Raw genomic sequence first — 19,465 nt, 5'->3', positions numbered from 1 at the left:
ATATGGGAAGGCAAACCAGTAAAACCATGGAAACTTCACTGTGTCTTTCAGCAGATTTGATACGTGAAAACAACAAATACAAGAATTAATGCTAGTATGATCATTTCTTTAGCGGTGAAACAGTACATACCTACATGGTACTTGACAACTTGCTTAGCTTTCTCTAGTTTCACTAATACATCTAGGAGAAACGAATTAGCCATCAGCTAACTTAGCCAACAATATCCGTCTGCAACCAAAGACCAAAAGCAGCAAATAAAAAACACCTTTTGTACTTACGGTAACAAAGGTCAAACCTTCAAAGACAAGTGACAAGCATGTCACCTAAAACCAAGACATGTGTTGGACATTTAATCCAAACACTGAATGATTTATGAGTGTTATTCAATGATGGTGGGACCAAACAGCTCCCCCACACTGCTGCTCTCCAACTGTAGTACACACGAGAAGGATCAAACACACTTTGTACTTCCATTACTAGTGTGTAGTAAGTAACTATATGTTGGGATGTTTGTAAAGGTCTCACAAATAGGAATAAACTTCTACATTTAGGACTGTGATTAGGCTTATTACAAAAACTTTACAAAATACCTCCTTTGAGTTGTGAATGCATTACGAAAGTAATTGAATAGGTATCCAATTTAACAAAAAACATGTTTAATAGTTGTTAAAAAGTGAGACAAAGAAAACCAAAACGTTAATCATTTTATGTGTTTAAATTTGCTAGTACGCCTACATATCCCCATTCCTTTTTAGACAGGTAACTATCTTCCTCTAACCATCCATTTATTCATAACTTAAATGACTAAACCGTCACTGTTGCTATTCAGTTGTATTGTTCAGAGTGAGTAAAAGTATCACAGAACACTGGATAAACAATACTGCTCGTGCTAACAACTAAAAAAAGGTGTTTTAGCAGCAAATCAAATCATCAATGAATGTGCTTCCCTTCATTGAAGGAAAGAAAGGTTTTAGATTATTAGATAAATTAGCATGAAACTCAATATTCATGAGAAGTGGTAATGGTATGTGGGACAAATAAAATACAAAAGAGGGGGGGGAAATAAAGAAAATAAGGTTGTAAAGAAATTAGATTTCACGATATATCGCGATTTTTTGGGTGACGATTTTTTTTTTTTTTTTTTTTTTGGATATTTGGCAGTGTGTAATGCCTGCAATATTTATGTATGCACAGACATTTTATTTTCATATAATCTGTTCAGATCAGTGCTTAAACTGATACAAGAGGATTTTTTTTTCTTATTTTTGTGCATTATCAGTAACTTGGTGATTTATCCTTAATGTTCTCACTTACAGTTGTTACAATGTCGTCATAATGTTGTAATGGTTACTTTGAGACTTCTACACAGTAGTTTCAGTGAAAAGAAACTTATTGCACTATATTTGATGATGGCAGTGTGTAACACTGCATTTTATTTTTTTCAGTGAAAATGTGCAAAAACACTAATAATAAATAATAAATAGGATGTTTTGAAGCAAACAGTTTTGACTCAATTTGTCCTCTGAATGATCAATATCTTCTGATGAACGTAAACAGCAACTTGATTTTTTTAATTTCTACGTTTACTTTTGATATTAACTGGGTAGAATATTGCGATAATATTGTATCGTGACCCACGTATCGCAATACGTATCGTATTGCAACATCCTTGCCAATACTCACCCCTATTGTAAAGTAAGCTAGGGTTAGAATGACCAAAAGGTAATGTAATAAAGAAGGTGGCAAACACAATCCTAATCTTCAAAGGTATCTTTCAACTCTTTAAGCATTTATATCTTATTTAGTTTCAACTACAACAAAGAATCAAAACAGGCTTTGATAGCAATGGCTAATCAAGTCATTTAGGAGCTTAATCTGATAATGAAGGATAAAAGGTAGTGACATCCTCTCTCCATTTGTGGAATGAGGGAATGTAGTTGAACTATCTCAGGGAGGTTAACATCAAAGATAAACCACTCCAAAGGTTACTAGATTAGCAAAAACAAACTCCTCTGCTTCATTCTCACTTTCTTCTGCATGCACAGATCATCTCAACTTCACAGAAAAAGCAACATGATCAAACACACTTGATACCCAAGCAGCTATCTACTCCTAGCTTTACAGTCTACACGTGAACGCGCGCTGATTAACGCCATATTACCTACCGCAGTCTGCCCACACGTTCGATTCATTCCATGTAGCCATTTATTTCCTGTCAAAAGCACAAAGCTTGTGATTCTGCTTTTTCAGCAGTGGCTCTCGCTGTACACTACATTGGCTATGACAGCTATGATGAATGTGAAATTGATACACCAACATTGGCTTATACACAACAAGTTATAAAGTCATTAAAAGAGCCCCTCAGGAGAAACGTGCCAAGAGAATAAAGCTCGAATGCATCAAAGACATTTGGAAAATGTGGACTTTAGCGAGTGTGAGTTGTCTCTTGAGTGATGCGGCCAGAAGTCAGTGATTATTGTGACAGAAAAAAAAGCTGCAGAATCTCAAGTGAATATTTGAAAAGGTTATTTTCTTTAGAATCATTCTCTCTTCAGCTCTCCAACGGAAAGCACACAGTTTAGTTTAGTGAGACAAAATTCAGACACAAAATGGACCTGTGTTTAGGTAAGTCACGCCATTGTTCTCTATAATCTGACCCGAGCCAGTGCAGCCTTATAATACTTACTCCATGCCACAATGGTCACACAACCAGCTAAGCTATCATTAGAGAGACGCCAAAGATCTATTCCAGCTTTATTATGTCAGCACTACAAATAATATTAACTGCAAATATATCAAATTGCTTTGATTACCCTTTATTACTTTTTGAGTTCTCTGAATGTGCTTTAAAGTGTTATTTACATTCAAAACACTACCTATTAAGGCATAATCCCTCCCATTGTGAGGAAAAACAAATGGGCACACCCACCAAAATTGAATTACCATTATAACCTTTTTTTTTTTAAACCTTAACGATGCTTCCTAGTATGTACTGGCCACCTGTCCATATTAGCTCAATGCAACTTTTAAACCAGATGCACAATTTCACATAATTTCATAAAGCTGGGCAGAATGTGTTAGACAATGCTACTTCACTCCTTTCAGCCTCTGAAATACAGGATGACATGCAGCGCCGAGCTGCAGCGATTAAAGAAAATTACACTTGTTAAAGAATAATGGCAGACCCCATCAGGACCCTGCTGTGTTACTCGTGGAGGTTTAAGTACAGGCATAGCCGCCAGAGCAACCGCACCTGCTGCCACTCCACAAAAAATCCCACTGATTGACGCCTGCTTTCTTACATAATCGACATGGCTCGGGTTATAATAGCTTATAGCATATTACATAGTCCAGATATCACCTCTCTGTCACATTTGAAAGCACAAGATGAGTCGCATTAAGGCAAGAGACCAGTGGGACACAGGTAGCATCCATGGACATTGGTCTGGTGCCTACGTGGAGAATGACTTTAAAAAGACAGTTGGACAGGTGCGTTACTTGGCACGTCGCTAGTTTGACGTTAGTACAAGCGACAAATCAATGTGTCTACTCATCATAAATGTTATCACACACTTTAGAACTTGACAGTAGGGCTGGGCAATTTTGCCTTCAAAAAAATCTCAGGTTCTTTAAAGAAAAATTCGAGTTTCGATTCGATTTTCAAATGTATTTATTTTTTCAATGCACTTCAAAATGACTGCAGACATCAAATATATTGTCAAAAGTGCAACTTTATTGCTGTGACTGTCGTCAAGAGTTAAAATGCATAAAATCCTCTGTCATTCAACAATTTCAAGCTTTAACCCAGGTTTAAGCAAAAGTGCAACAGCAACTTCACACTAGCTTCAATTTTCTGATTTAGAAATCAGATTACATATTTTACAACATATAACATTACAATTAAATAAATAATAAACTCTTCCTTTAGCATCTCAGCATAGTGCGAATAAAAACATTAAACATGCCTGCGGCACACATATAGCCTACTCAAAGGGTAAACACATGTAAACAAAGAGGGGGTGGGCTCACATCGCGCTACGAAAAAACTGTTGTGGGGGAAAAAATAAAAATAAATAAAAACTGAATAAAAAATGTTTTTAATAACTTGAATTTGCAAAATAAAAATTGTTTTTATCCACAAATTCGATAAAATGATTAAATCGTTTTTTTTTTTTGCGCAGCCCTACTTGACAGATATTCTCACTAATAAATCAAATGATATTATTTGAATAATATTGTTGTTGGATTTGTTTGGTTGGCTTTATTACAGGTTCAGAGGACAAATCGATTAGACAAGATGCGAAAGCTCAAATGTGCTGCATTATCTGCCATACCAGACTAGCAGTAGCTAGTTAAAGAAGCCCAATCACTTCCATTAGTCTTTATGCATTATTGTAACACCTTTGGGACTAATCTGATGTTCTAGTGTTGCTACAAAATCTAGAAAGCACGTACCATCTCTTCTTTCTATATCTGCTATCTCAATAGTCTCAATTTCCACCAATTTAACATTTGAAAATTAATCCAAATAGGAGGTATCTCTTCAGTTATATCTTTTATAGTACTATTAAATTGGGCATCTCTGATAATCAACACAAAAAAACAACACGTAGCATATACACTCTAATGTGAACATTGCATTAATCACTCATTAAATGTAGCATTTATGCAGACGTGAAACACACAGGTAAACAGGAGGAATGTGGTGGCAGCTGGACAAAACTTAGAGCAGAAATTAAAAAACAAACAAATGCAATTTGGTCTCGGGCTCCTAGGAGAAAAGAGCTAAATGCATTCTGGCTTCAAAGACAACAAACACATTAAAAAAGGATGAAGTCCCTGCAGACTTTTAACTCTTTCCCTCCCATTCAGAACACTATCCTAATAAATTGCCATGCCTTTCGTTTATCAAAACTTTAGAATCAAGACATCATTTTAAGACATCAATGGTAAAAAGCTCTTATCAGGTAAAAACCTTGGATTTTAACAAAACAAAACAAAAAAAAACTGCAGCATTTCATGGAAAAACAAAAGTCCAAAATGTCATGGCCACTGCAGTCCTTTTCTGAAGAATAATTCCCTCGTCAATCGACTGGTCTGTGATGGTGCCTGTTGGCGGACTCATCACCCTTTGTGGCCCACAGCCTGGATGACACGATGACAAAATCTCCCACTCATCTATTCCCATTCACTGCTCCCTCATTCCTCTCCCATTCCCTTCCCTGATGCATTCCTTTTCTAATCCTGCCATTAAAACCCAACGTGACCTTTCAGAGATGAGTTCACTGTAACTTGTTTGTTCATTTACTCGTCTTAACGGAATCAGCAGATGATGGACCGAAAGACGTCCAAACACAAGCATGTTTTTTTTTAATTAAACTAACCAATAAACCAAAATCTAGTAAGTGTTTATCTGATACGTTACTGACTAATCTAGTCAATAATGAATAACCATGCTGATCAGTCACAATGCAAATCCTGTTCATTCTGACAACAGAAGCAATGTGCTGACCCACAGAAACAAAGGAAAGATGATCTCTTAACGTTAGAAAATCTGCTTACAACTATGTTACCATGTCTTTTTAATCTGATTTGGTATTACCTAACTGGATCTAATAAACAAACACATCATTAAAGCAATTATCCATCTATAAAAAGCTTGGAAGTCTTCTTCACCATTGTTGAAAAAAGCTGTTAAATCCCACCAGTCATGCGTGACTGGGAACTCCCTGGTTTAAAGGAAACAGGGTCTCTTCCTCCAATGTTATTTTAGCCCATGAAGGACTTGCTGCATTCAACCTCTCCGTCTTTCTCCTTCTGCCCCCCCCTCCACAGGATGTGGACAGACCAGATCAACACACACCGCCCCTACGTCCCTTAAGATATAGCCACACAATACTAACACACAATCCACCGCAAGTGGATGGTAGCGGAAGTTCATTGTGTCTATTTGAACTTTATAAACAATAGTGGTTGAATATGTATTGCTGGGCTTAGGATGGAAAGTAAGAAACATCTGAGTGAATATAAGTAGAATATCAGACATTTTTAAAGCTTGAATCTCCAGAAAACTTAGAAACAAAATGAAAAAAAACTTCTTTATAAATGTCACGCCCAACTGTACCCCATTTATAAACATCTATACATGCTTATCTTCCTCAGAGTTACTGGTTATTAGAGTCTATCTACACATTACTTATTGTGTCCCGTACCTGAATGTAACTCATGCAAGCTTATGTAGAAGAGACCGAATGTGCTTTTCTCTTCTATGTCAACTCCAAACTGAACGCAGCATGAGCACACTGTGTCTTAGTATTATTGAGGAACACTTGGAGCCAATGCAAAGAAAAAATCCTCTATGAGACTTTATTCAGCAACACACAAGCTGACAGCCTTCCAATGATTCATCTATCGCCTAAACTGACTTATAATGACTTAATTAGTCAATCACAGGCAGACATAGGCTAATTCATAGACTCCATTTAAATTATTACATGTGCTCGTAAAGTGCATGTAAGGTAATAGATGGGGAGCTTTGAGTCAAACCACAATCAGTGGAAAAAAGTGTTTCTCCAAGAAGCAAGATGGTTTGTGGAAAGACGCTGAATATGAAAACCAAAAGGAGAGGGTAAAGTATAATTTTTTGATTTTTTTCCCCTAATCTTATTAACTAGAGGTTGAGTTTATATCTCAGTCTAACTTTTTTAGATTTTCATGCAATGATTTGTACACAAACACAGTCTGTCTCCTTATTCTCACTCGCCCACAACAAAATCCAAACAAAGTATTTGTTGGCGGGGTTGACGAGGCACGACCTGTTCATACTTGCTTTTTATCCAAACTTTGTCAATAATAAAACATTTATGCTCTAAAACACTCCGGGCATCCTGAGAAATGTAACGCAACGCTAAATGTTTGATTGCCTTGCACACACGCAATTCTCTCACAGTGTAAAGTTAGCTCAATTATTTGACATGTACTCACATGAACCAAGGCTGTATTTTAAGATTTTCTCTGGTGATGAAAAAAAAAAAAGATCTAATGGGAACTTTTGTTGATGTTTTCCTCAAATCGAGCAGATTAGCACTTCAAAGTTTTGGGTTTGTGGCTTGTATTATAGGTTAATTGTTGTCTTTGAATTTATCATCAAAAAAAAGCTTCACTGTAAATATGGACATTTTAAATTGTCCTTTGCGTTCGAATAAATCACCTTGATAGCTGTTCATTCCTGCCTTTTACTGAACCAATAACGACCACACTTCTCCTTTACTAAACTTGAGATTTATACATTATAGAGTTTGCTTCCAAAGTTCTATGTGACATTACAACCCAAACTGATAATCAACATTAAATATATATTTAAAAAAAGCCGACCAAAACAGGATGTTGTGACAGCAGGATGGTACTTAGTCCGTGTTATATATCATTGCTTGGATGGGATTAAACCAAACGCGCACAAAATATGATGCATGCCGCAATCAAAGCACACAGAGCACGTCTTGGAGATGCACACACAGCTCTGCGATTTAAATACACTTTGTTTTAATGAGAGAACACAACTAATTTGATTATCTTCCAGCTGCTCAGTGTGTAGGCCTGTACAGTATGATTTAATGTATGAGTGAAATATTTTATTTTATATTGTTCATTGTGCGAATGTCAGTGCTAAATAAATATTTTCTTATTTTGAATGGATTCATTCGTTGAAGCATTACTATAAATTTACAAAATTGCAATTTTAGTGAGGTTAGCACAGCCATAAATGCAATGGGACTAATAATTTGCATAATTTTTTTTCAGTGTTTGGGTTTTTGGTCTTGGTTTTGACCAAGAATTTTTCATTTCGGTGCATCCCTACTACATAGTATGGATTTCCTTGTGCTGCTAATGCCAACATCTGCATGTAACAACAGGACAAATCTCACCACACGCATCAATCGACACTGGCAGCCAGCCACTGGAAGTCAACGTGCACGTGAAATCATCTTAATGATTCCTCTGCTCTGACATAAAATCTCAACACCTTTTTTTTAAATCAACATGTTAACACCAATGAGTTAAGACATAAAAACCCTGCTGAGTTGTGAAGTCATGCAAGTGTCAGCGGTAGAAAAAACATCAAAAATGGAAGCAAGGTTTTCACCTCAGTCAAACACACTGATTTATTGTTAATTCTATTAACAGATAATGTAATACCAATATTCTGTACACATATTTGTGGTGTGCAGTTTTCTCCTACCGTCTACGTTATTATCTGCAAAGTCTGTCCGAGAGTTTCTGCTTCATTATAAAACATACACAGAAGCACATCCTCCTACAATGTGGCCTCCATACTTTTCTCCAAAACTTGTTCTGTTTTTTTCTCCAATAAGACACGAAAGCTGGAGTGAAACCACAAGAGCTCACACTGTAGTCTAAGCCATGTGTTTAGAGCTCGACCTGTCAGTAGTGAAATCATCTTGGTTCATTTCTGTCTCTGCTTTGCCTTTTGATGTTAGCTTCATACCTTTGCCCCAAAGGTGGAGTCCAGATGTTCGGCTGCATGCGAAGACTTGCAACGCAAAGGGACAGTAAGGGGGAAAACATGCACATGAGACTTACACACACACAATATAAGATGAGTTCTAAGAGTTTAGAAGCAAGGCTTTAGTTAGGTTTTTTTTTTTTTTTTTAATCAGTGTTTCCTAACCCTTTCCGTCTCATGTACCCCCCAAGGCCCCTGTTCAGAATAGGAGAACCCCTTTGTCACTCCAGTTTAGTAACCTTTCTTGTTTAATTTACCTGTTGTTAACATATTGGCCTCTGAAATCTCCCTCAGCTTGAAAATGTCAACCTGTACCTTTAACGCACACTAAATATCAATTTTGTGTATATCAGAGAATATATTGACCTCAATTTTTATTAATGTGCATAACATGTTAATAACACTTTAGTAGGATATTAAGGCCACAATATTGTTTATTACAATAATGCCGTTTATTGTCAACGGCTGGAAAAGATATTGGATGAGCATGTACAGTGTCTGAAATAGGCTTAAAAATGACTCAGCATGTTGGAAATAGATTCCTCAATGTTTCCAAGTACCCCCTGCAATGTGTTCAAGTACCCCTAAGGGTACACATACCCCTGGTTGGGAGCCACTGTTTTAAATAAATAGATATAGCATTTTAGGAAATATTCATTATGCAAAGAAACTAAAATAAGAAATGATTAAGATTATCAGTATTTAAACATTGGATTTTACAAATCCGTAGATCTTTTTAAATAAATACATAATTGAAAAAAACGACATAACTAAATAAACAATTGAATGTTTAAATCCCATCAAAACTTATACATAAACATGGATTTTAGGCATTTTTCCTAGTCTTGTTTGATTATAGAATAGGAGGTTTTTGCTTGTGGATGTGTGAAATAATAATGATAATAAAGCACTGCTAATCTTAATGATGGTTGGTATTAGTTACGATTGGTACATGAAGTCCCAGAGGGAATTAAATGTGGCACAGAGTGACTCTGATGTTACAGCATACTTGATAAAAAATAGATTTAAAAATTTTAAGAGCAAACGTAGGATATCTGATCAATTAAAATATCTACTTTTACTATCACAAGACACAAGACAAAATTGTATCTGATTAAGATCATTTTTGTTTTTGACGCACAGTTTACCTCAAACTAAATGGAACAACATAACCAGCAACAATAAGTGTTAGAATAATATCTTTAATGAAAGGACAGCAAGTAACTTGTGCTTGAGGTGTTTTACGCTGAAGATTGACGACCAATCTAACAGGTAAATCTACTGGAACAAATGTGACATTTAGAGGTGAAATGCTCACAGCTAATTACGTGTTCATGTCATCCGTGCTCTTGCAATGTTCATTTTGTCTTTCTTGCTGACGAATTTTACACGATATGGTCCATCCATAGCAAATTGCTACTATGCTTTAGGGGTGGGAACCTCTTGGTACCTCACGATACGCGATACAAAGCTCACGATAATTATCTCACGATATGATAATACTGCGATTATCGATTTATTGGTCAGAACTCAATCTACAATAATCTATTAAATAACAAGAAAAAAAAAGATTAAATGAAAAAATACAATTTTTATTTCATATCTCTGAAAGACAGTAAATTGAAAAAGTGTCCTATGAACAGAAACACTATTTTAGTGCAACATTTGTGTAAATAAGTGTCAACATACCAATGTAAATGAATAAGTATCTCCAATAGTGCTTTCTGTAAACTTAAAAAATAGGGTCTTTCTTACCAGTGACATCATTATAGTGCAATATTCCAGAAAATAAAATATTGGTTCCTTCAACAAACAGTGACAAGATTTCAAGTTCTACCTGCACATTTTAGTGAAAAAGCAGAAAAGCTTTTGAAAATAAGAAAATAAATCTTAAATCCCAAAAAATATTTATTTATGTTTTTAAATCGATAGCGCAAGCATATCAATCATGCGAAAAAAATAAATCAATAAAACATAGCGATATATCGCCGTGTCGTCACACGTCACACTTCTACTATATTTAGCCATGAAATCATACTTACTCAAAAACAGAATGTAATGCTCTGTGCATTGAGCTTCCAACAATTCACTGCAAGCTATTTTGTCTCCAGGGAAAATAAATGATTGCATTACCTCTGGTATTATTCATCCCAAGTAAATTCAGACAAACATGATTAATAGGCCTCTAATATAGTAACTGCACATAGATAAATTAATTGATCAACATTATTAAATATATCCAGATGAGAAGATTAGTTTATTAGCAATGCAGCAAAAAACTGCAACGCAGGCAGCTAATTTTCTATTGACAAATGATTTTAATTGTTCCACATGGAATGACAGGTCACAAGGTTAAGCAGCATTCAGAGCAAAGTGCTTCAGACAATCTAAACGTTTTAGGGTTCTAATGATGACTACCTGTCAGTTGAGTCAGAGGACCAGAGAGACAATCTAATTCAGAGGTTGTTCACCAGCACCTTTGCCAGAACACTCCTGTTTTTGTTGCAGAGCGGAGCACTGAAAAGAGCTCAGACCTGATTAGCTGGTCTGATTAACACAGCGACGCTACGTTTGAGACAGTGTGTAAAATTCAGTCTGGCTTCACTCATTATGGTCAGTGAGCAGTAGCAAGTCCATCGGGGCCTTCTGTCATTAGGGCTTAGCGACCCCACCCCCAACGACACTTGGGATTAGCGATTGCTTCGGCGCCACTCTGCACACCACCACTTGTTGCCTCAGTTGGGGTTGTGCACCCCTAAAACCCCAAACCCCCAACACATAACCCCTGTTAACGAGGGGGTCAATGCAAGCCTGTCGTTAAACCTGACGACTCTTGTTTGTGTAACTGAAGGCAAATCTCAACGTGTCACTCCATAGTAGCAGTGTTCGCCGAGGCTATGAAAAACAATGTTGGCTATTGACTTTTTTGAGCTTGATCATTAAAGACAGATGTTTTACCTCAGACCTGCTGCTCAGACTTGCACCATGAGCTCATATCAGTACCATATTGGGAGTTATTCATGTATGAAATGTGCTCTCCAGTCCACCTTTTTAAAAATCGATGATTTCTGGGGTAGAGTATGTATTGTGTGTTCCGTCAAGTCAAAGCAAGAACCTTTCTTGTCCCTACAGTGACTCTCTAACCCTAACCATAACTCTTAAATAAATTCTCCACCATGAGTCCTTCTCAGTGTCTAGGTTCTCCTCCTTGTTAAGGCTGCATTGTGTTTTTCTGCAGTCTTTGCTTTGTCCTCACCCTATTCTCTCTTTTTTTGTTTCAGGTTTCTTGGCGCTGGAGTTGGCGGTTCCAGATCCGCGCTTTGTGGTTCAACCAGTTTGTGATCCTCTGATTTTCTTTGTCTATATCCTCTTCTGTTCCCCTCTTTCTGCCCACAAACCCCAACCAGTCCTGCAAATGACTGCCACCTCTGAGCCTGGTTCTGCTGGAGGTTTGTTAAAAGGAGTTTTTCCTCTCTACCAGCGCTGATGCTTGCTCAAGTGGAAATGTTGGGTTTTTTAATCATAACTCTATATTTTGTGATGAGCGCTATGAGATGACTTATCGTTGTATTTGGCGAAGTATAAATAAAGTTTCTTTCCTCTAGAACAACCCTCTGTTTTGCTCATATCATGGTCAGCTCTCTTGTAGGGAGTCAATGCACATTGATAGACGGTGTTATCTTGCTGACCTTGGTACTTCAGATTTTCCAAGTATTTGGGAGACTTTCATTGCTTCAAAATGTGGCAGATGACCTTGTTTCTTTCTGTTTAAACCTATGGATGCAAGCATGTAATGTTTGGATAGTTTTTTGGGCTCTCCAGTTGTTAGAAAATTCTTCTATATTCGTCTTTTCTGCCACTGAACAACTCTTCTCAAAAAAGATACATGTCAAATGCTGCAACTCCTAACTAATCTCGACATACTGTATTTGCTGAAATCTATATATCAAATGAGGTTTATAAAAGTTTTTTTTTAAAAATACTAATAGTTTGTCATGCAACTTTGTTTGTGTTGAACACACCTGAACACAACCATCCATTCATTCATCCATCCATCGAGGCAACTTGCCAAACATACATGTTTTATTCTCCTGATAGAAAACTAAGTATGTGAAGAAAACCACATACTTTATTGAATGTGGTTTGATGGTTGGATGGATGAATGGAGTCAGTGCAGTCCTAACATTTCTTGCTAACTCCTTGCGGAGACCTCAGGCCTGGTGACTGCTCAGCACACACAGATGCACGTAGACACACAGAAGGAAGGGGAATTAAGTATGTGTTTGTGATGGGTTAAGCAGTTCAGTGGGGCCAGTCAAGCCCCATGGGCAGATAGGCACAGCAAAGGCAGAGAGGATGGGTGGCGGTCAAGCCAAAGCGATGTTATCTCATCTCCCCTCTGTGGGATCCAGGTCTTTTCAGGCCTGATGAAGAAGAGGAAATTAAACCATTGCCTTTTGTTGTGGGTTTAGGAATCACAGAGCCAGGAAGGAGAAGTGCTAACCTATATAGGAATGAGTCAGTCAGCTTGTGTCTATGTGTACGCTGTCGTCTCAGGTGGAGTGGGGTCACCCACTTGTCAGCCCAAGGCGATATTATCTACACAACCTCAGTTTGACCTTGATAAATCCTCGCCTTTGTAACTTAAACCTCCGGAGACATTTCTTTCTCACCGCTGAAGCATGCAGTGCTACTGATGTTGCTTTTCCTGTGTAGCCAGCATCTTCACAGCTGCATGAGAACAGTGGCAATACTTCTACTTTCCCACACAATTGTTATCAGCTGCATCATGGTGATGACAATGGTCCCACTGTCAAAAACTAGTCATGACTTTTACTAATTTACAAGCAATGACTGGTTAAATTGACCGTAACCTTTAATATATTTCCACACATTTGAATAACATGAGTGCATACCTCTGATGTGACTGTTGAAATATCATGTACAAAGACAATCAGTACAGACAAACCACATTGTTACTTATCTAGAGTTAGTCGTCTAACAGCTGGGAAAGTTGAGAAGGATAACATTTTGTTTTTGTTTTTCAGCCTCCGAAATATGCAACTGTTATGTTTGCTGATGTTGCTTTTGTCACCAAAGAGATCAGCTCTCATCAAGGACCTGATAAGTGTGCCTAAAAGCTGAAGGTGGAATACATGAATGGGTGTTGCATTAGACTACTACTGCTAACATGAAGCGAGCAATGTAGAGCTTTCAATTCTGGGAATCGACATCACAGAGAAGCTCTACTCAAAAAGTAACTGCTAGAAAGTGTTAAAGAGACAATCAGACAGACAAGAGAAGAACCGAACCCCCTAGTTTCAGACATTCTAGTGAACTACCATCAAAAGTATGGATGCATGTCTTGGAATGCACTGTGTATGGTAGTAAAAACTGCCCACTCCAAGCAAATGAAATAATCTACGTCAGGAAGCATGAGTATGGAGAGCTGACAACGTCCTCTCAATCAGCCAATAGCCTGTTTAGCCTCCTGCCATTAGCTGACACTGAGGTGGTGACACAGGTCCCTCAGAAGCTTTGAAACTGGCCATTGATGACCTCTTACTATTGTTTATCTTTACAGCATTACGGTAGATATGATTATGTGCTCAACTTCCTGGCTATTAATGCACATAGTAGTTAACGAATACCTAATCAATAATTACAGTTCTTCTTTATAATAATGTACGGTACTTACAGAGTATGCAGGTTTTTTAAACAAGTATAAGCTAAAAACAATAAATTACAATATATAATAATAAATCAGCAGTTAAAGTACTCTTTTATTAAAAGTCTATTGTATCGCATGGCCAATTTTCTTTTAGCAAGATTTGAATGTGTTTTTCGATGATAAAGAGTTATTTTTCTATAATAATAATAACAGAAGGCTAAGTTCCTTTATTTGCATTTCACATGTTTACCGAAATATATCAAACCACTATTCAGAAATTAGCAAAGTTGCAACAGCGTTGTACAATTTCCAACCCATAGTTTGTATCTCTATAGTGTATTTTCCTAATACCAGTCACCACATTTTGTTACCTTATACCAGGGGTGTCAAACTCGTTCTAGTTCAGGGACCAAATACGAATCAGTTTGAATTTAAGTGGAATGCAGATTTTAGGTGGGAAATTTCAACATTGATGTGGCCTAATTTGCACTTCCATGTATAAATTATAGTTATATATGTAAGGCACCGGCAACAATATCCAAGAAATACATGACAGATATCCGTCACTGCAGGATTTCTACTCACATTTTCTTGATTGATTTTGGAATTAATTTGTATTTAATTTGAGGAAAATTTTGTAAAATTTTTTGAGAAAAAATGCATGATTTTGGAAGATTTAAGAGTTATTGTAACAATTTGCGATTAAAAATGACTGCCATCATCTAATATAAGCATGGGAAAACTGCGTACCCTGGCAAATATTAGCCTGGAAATCCATTTGTAAATCTATCTGGTACAGGCGCTGGCAAATATGAGTCCTGTTTTCTCTGTAATTCTTACTTTCTCTTGGGGGCCGAATCGGATGCTCGAAAGGGCCAAATTCGGCCCACGGGCCTTGAATTTGATACAGGTGCCTTCTACTTTCACAGGTGCATTGGCAACATAATCTTAAAGAACTGCAGGATCATCTGACACTTTAATATACCTTCCTTACTGTGGAATCATGAAACAACAAGAATAAAAACAACTAAGTTACTTTCTTGTATTTTTAACACCACACCTTATGTGTCACACCAGTATCCAACACTGCCATAATGTGGGTAATACTTAACACAATAGGGATTATAGAAGGCATGTCATATTGTGCACCAGAGGTTCCATCGCCTACTTCTCATGGTGCTCCAACAGGTTATGATAAAAAAAAACAGCAGCAGCAGCAATAACATCAATCTGTGCCCAAATCAACTGTTAATACTGCTCATATATTCACTTCCACTATAACTATCTTGCAAGACACAGCATGTCATTAGGAGTTAAGCCCTTTGGCGTGTTCACTGTATTTCATTTGCTTTGAAATTATGGCAACATATCTGTCATCTGGCTGAAACGAAGGGGGGGGGGGGGGGGGGGGGGGGGGGGTCGCACCCTTTGGCTCCGCTACAAGTGAAAGCCTAAAGCCTAATGAGATCCTGCACGGATACATAAAATAATAGACCAGTGCATAGAAATAGCATATGTCACTGTAACAGTGCAGTGTGTGGTTGATTATTATTTCTTTTTCTTACTGCATTGAAAAAAAAAAGTTTCTTTTTTGTTTCTTGCGTGCGTGCGTGCGTGCGTCATGCAACAGCGCGCATCGTCTTAACAACACACTCCTCAGTCCTCACACGCCAGCAATGCAAGTTTAATTCAGTGGAGAGAGGAAGGAAGAAGAAGGAAAAAAATGCAAGACAATTCCTACCTGTTGTGATTCTTGTCGCGCACACGGAGAAACTGAAGAGACAAACTTATTACTCCACACGCCCGCGTCCAAAGTTTATTTTGATTCCTTTACACACGGACGGTCGAGCCTCCAAACGGTCGTCAGGTCCATGGCGCGCTGAGCACTTCTCACTTCCCCCCCCCCTCTCTCTCTCTCTCTCTCTCTCTCTCTCCCTCTCCCTCTCTCTCTCTCTCTCTCTCTCTCTCTCTCAGGGCGGACACGCCTCTGCAGGCACCTACTATTAAACTGAGCCCCTTCAGCGGTGACATCACACGTCACCATGGCAACACTGACTCCACCCCAGTCCGGATCTGAACTTACCTGTCTGACTACTATCTCCGCTCCGCAACCAAAATCTGCAGCATGTTTACCAGCACTTCAGCACAGATGGGAAGGAAAACACATAACAATGTAGAATAGATGACTGGGAATTTCTCCACTAATTCACAAATGTGTTCGATGGAAAAGATGGTGCAATACTTTTTAGTTTATTTTTTTGGGCACTTTTGGAATTAAAGTCATGTCAAAGTGCATCTTTGAAGACAAAGTAGGTAGCAGTTTTAACCCAAATACATAAATAAAATCATAGTGTTCGCCTCATTGATGACTTGAAACATAATTTACTCCAAAAAGAAAGGAAAAACAATGGAAATTTGTCAAATAAAAGTTTTTTTTCATCTCCATGGTAATCACTTAAGTTGATATTTTCGCACATTGCATTGTGGGACGTGGAGTCCCGTAAATAGCCGCATAGAAGTTTTTTAATTTTTTTTTTTACTCCGCCCTTAATTTAATTTCTTGCTTTTCTTTGTAAGACATGAAGAGCAGTGATTTATTTGCTTGACAACATTTTTGTTGTAGTTTGTTTCCGGTATTCCCCGTAATATCAGAATGAAGTAAAAAAAAATACTTATATGCACTCGTCTCCAAGACTCCTCATCCCACAATGCAATGCGGCAACAATCTTAAACATTTCAACAAATGGAATGTTTAAGATGGAGATGAAAACCAACTTTCAAGCGGCAACTTTCCATTGTTTTTCCTTCATTTTTGGAGTAAGTTATGTTTGATTCATTAATCTATGAGGCATACACTATGATTCTATCTAATAAATAATTATTGCGGGTAGCAGCTTTAAAAATACATCAAATACTACCGCAAATGATTATATTAAAAATATGTATATACCAAATTATTTATTATTTGTTTCATTCATTCCTACGATTCACTATTGCACCCTAACCCACAAGTTCAGAATCAGTGATATTGATAAGTTTATCAGTGCGTATTTGTCTAATATTTAGAACAAGAGATGGGTTCATTTCATAAGAAAGCTGCAAGTAACAACAGGCAAAAACATCTTGTAAAGAGCCCCAGAGCTTCCCTGTGGCTCGCTGCCAGACTCTACATTACCTCAATTGTTTAGGAAATAAAAAACCAGCTCACCCCTCCCCTGGGTCTCCTCTGACCCAGAGCAAACATACAGACAATGACCAGGTGAGGTAAATGTCCACCTCAACCCTCCCTCTGAGTCCGCCTTCCTGTGCCTCAGAGAAGAGGACTTTGTAACCGGTAAAAAGCTCTCTAATAACACGTAAAAACATATCAAGTTGAATGCATATCTATTGTCTAAAAAGAGCCAACGTGAAATAAACAAGTGACAAATGACACAAATATCCAATTTTAACTTCCGATGAAGTCAGGGTTCTGTTCTAATTCTTAAAAGGAGAAAAAAAAAAAAAAGCATTTCAATAATGTGGGATAGAAACGTTAGAGGCAGATTTATAGGTTACTCTTCACATTCACCCGGCGGCAAGAAAAGTAAAGAAAACAGGATTACTGTTGCACAGAAAACACAATTCAGTCCAAGACATGGAAATGGCTTTTATTTGTAATTTTAGTTAAAGATACCAACCTTTGTTACATAACTAAAAAAAAAATCAGAATCATTATATTATTATGTGCTGTGATGCCATCTTATGGAGCATTTTATTTAGCTCCAAATAAATATTACACTGCAGAATTTTAAAATGTAGAAATTTCATTAATATTATCCTACAATAATGTACATGTGGGAAAAAAAAGTAGGAAAACATGATGGAAAATTGAATTTCTGTGTGTTTTGAGTTCAGTATTTACTGTTACGCATTTAACCAGTAGGGTACTTTTTGTTAAACTGTTAATATATGATCATATGCCTATTAGTGTTTATAACATTAATAAGAAATGAACAGATATGCAGACTCAGAGTAAAATTGTCTAACTTTACACAGGTCCAATTTGTTGTACGCATCACTGCCTTTAACATTTAATGGAACTTTAATTTAATACTAATTTATGTTAGTAGGTTGCCGTAGGAGCCGGAGATTGGCACCGGCAGACCCCCGTGACCCTGATAAACGGGAATAAGTGGGTATGAAGATAGATGGATGGATGGAGGTTGCCGTAGGTAGCACAATAAGGTAGCAACGTGACGTATAAGTGGGGGGGAAAGGCAGTGGGCTGGTTCAAAGACGAGCTGTTAAGAAGGACTAAGATAAGTTTTCAATAGATTTGAGAAACCAGTGACAATTAATGCCCCATGTAAGCCAAAATACAGCGCTTAGGGGCGCTTCCATTTTACAATTTTGAAGCCACAGTGTGTGCAGTAGGTTCCGTCGAAAGGAGCCCTGGTAACACGCCCCGCGCATTTAGCATACTGCCCTGATGACTTACGCAGCCCAGCTACGCAAAGAACTTAAGTATCTTTCTCCACTGGAAATTCTACCAACGGCGTGTTCAGATCATAGAGGTTAGTACAAAACCACCATATATTTCAACTCAAATATCTAAACCTACTCTATTTAAAAATGAAGAAAATCACGTGTCTGGGCTTTTCTTCATGTCATACCTGCTATTCACAAAGAGAGCTACACAAGATCTACGGCTGTCAATCATCATCATTAATGACGTAAAATCCCATTTTTCAACCTCAAATAACTTATTGATGTGTTATGTGACGAGTATTTTAACTTTACAGTTTAACCCACATCCCATCGATTATCATTGAGGAGGCGGGGTTTATGACCTATACTGCAGCCAGTCAGCAGGGGGAGCTCGAAAGATAAAAAGCGTCACTCCACCGGAGAGATTGTCCTGTCCATTCTTTTTATAGTCTATGGTAAATAACCACCATATGGGACCCAACGGGGTGTGTTATGTTCTGTATCTAACAGTACAACTTCTCCGGTTCATTATCAAATTATTATAAGTGTGGTATTTTATCTAATTGCATAGACCGCAGAGCTTCGTACTTATTGCAGTTAGAATACTGAATGCACAATGAGTCCTTGCTGTCTATATTCCCCACTACAATGCACAATAACATTGTATTTATTAATAAATAAAGAAAAAACAGCAATAATGCACTCATTCGTTTTTTTTTTTCATTTCTTTCTTTCTTTTTTTTAAATTGCTAAACAATGTCCTGTATTTCAGTTGTGAGTTATGCCAGTACAACAATCTTCC

General features: G+C 37.4%; 1 protein-coding gene across 15 annotated transcripts in view; it reads right to left on the bottom strand.

The window, feature by feature from the left end:
• kiaa1217 (KIAA1217 ortholog) overlaps positions 1-19,465 on the bottom strand; it is a 130,362-nt gene that overhangs the window by 34,150 nt on the left and 76,747 nt on the right. The window contains exon 1 of one of the 15 annotated variants that reach the window (XM_028435025.1): positions 15,938-16,113. The exons of the other annotated variants lie outside the window; for them this stretch is intronic. The gene's annotated coding sequence lies outside the window, so the exon portion shown is untranslated. Of the gene's footprint in view, positions 1-15,937; positions 16,114-19,465 lie in introns of those variants that run through there. 15 annotated transcript variants of the gene reach the window in all.

This window comes from Gouania willdenowi, chromosome 20 (genome assembly GCF_900634775.1).
Source record: "Gouania willdenowi chromosome 20, fGouWil2.1, whole genome shotgun sequence".
Taxonomy (NCBI): Eukaryota; Metazoa; Chordata; class Actinopteri; order Blenniiformes; family Gobiesocidae; genus Gouania; species Gouania willdenowi.
The sequence above is the reverse complement of the archived record's forward strand: the minus strand, read 5'-3'. Positions and strand labels throughout refer to the sequence as shown.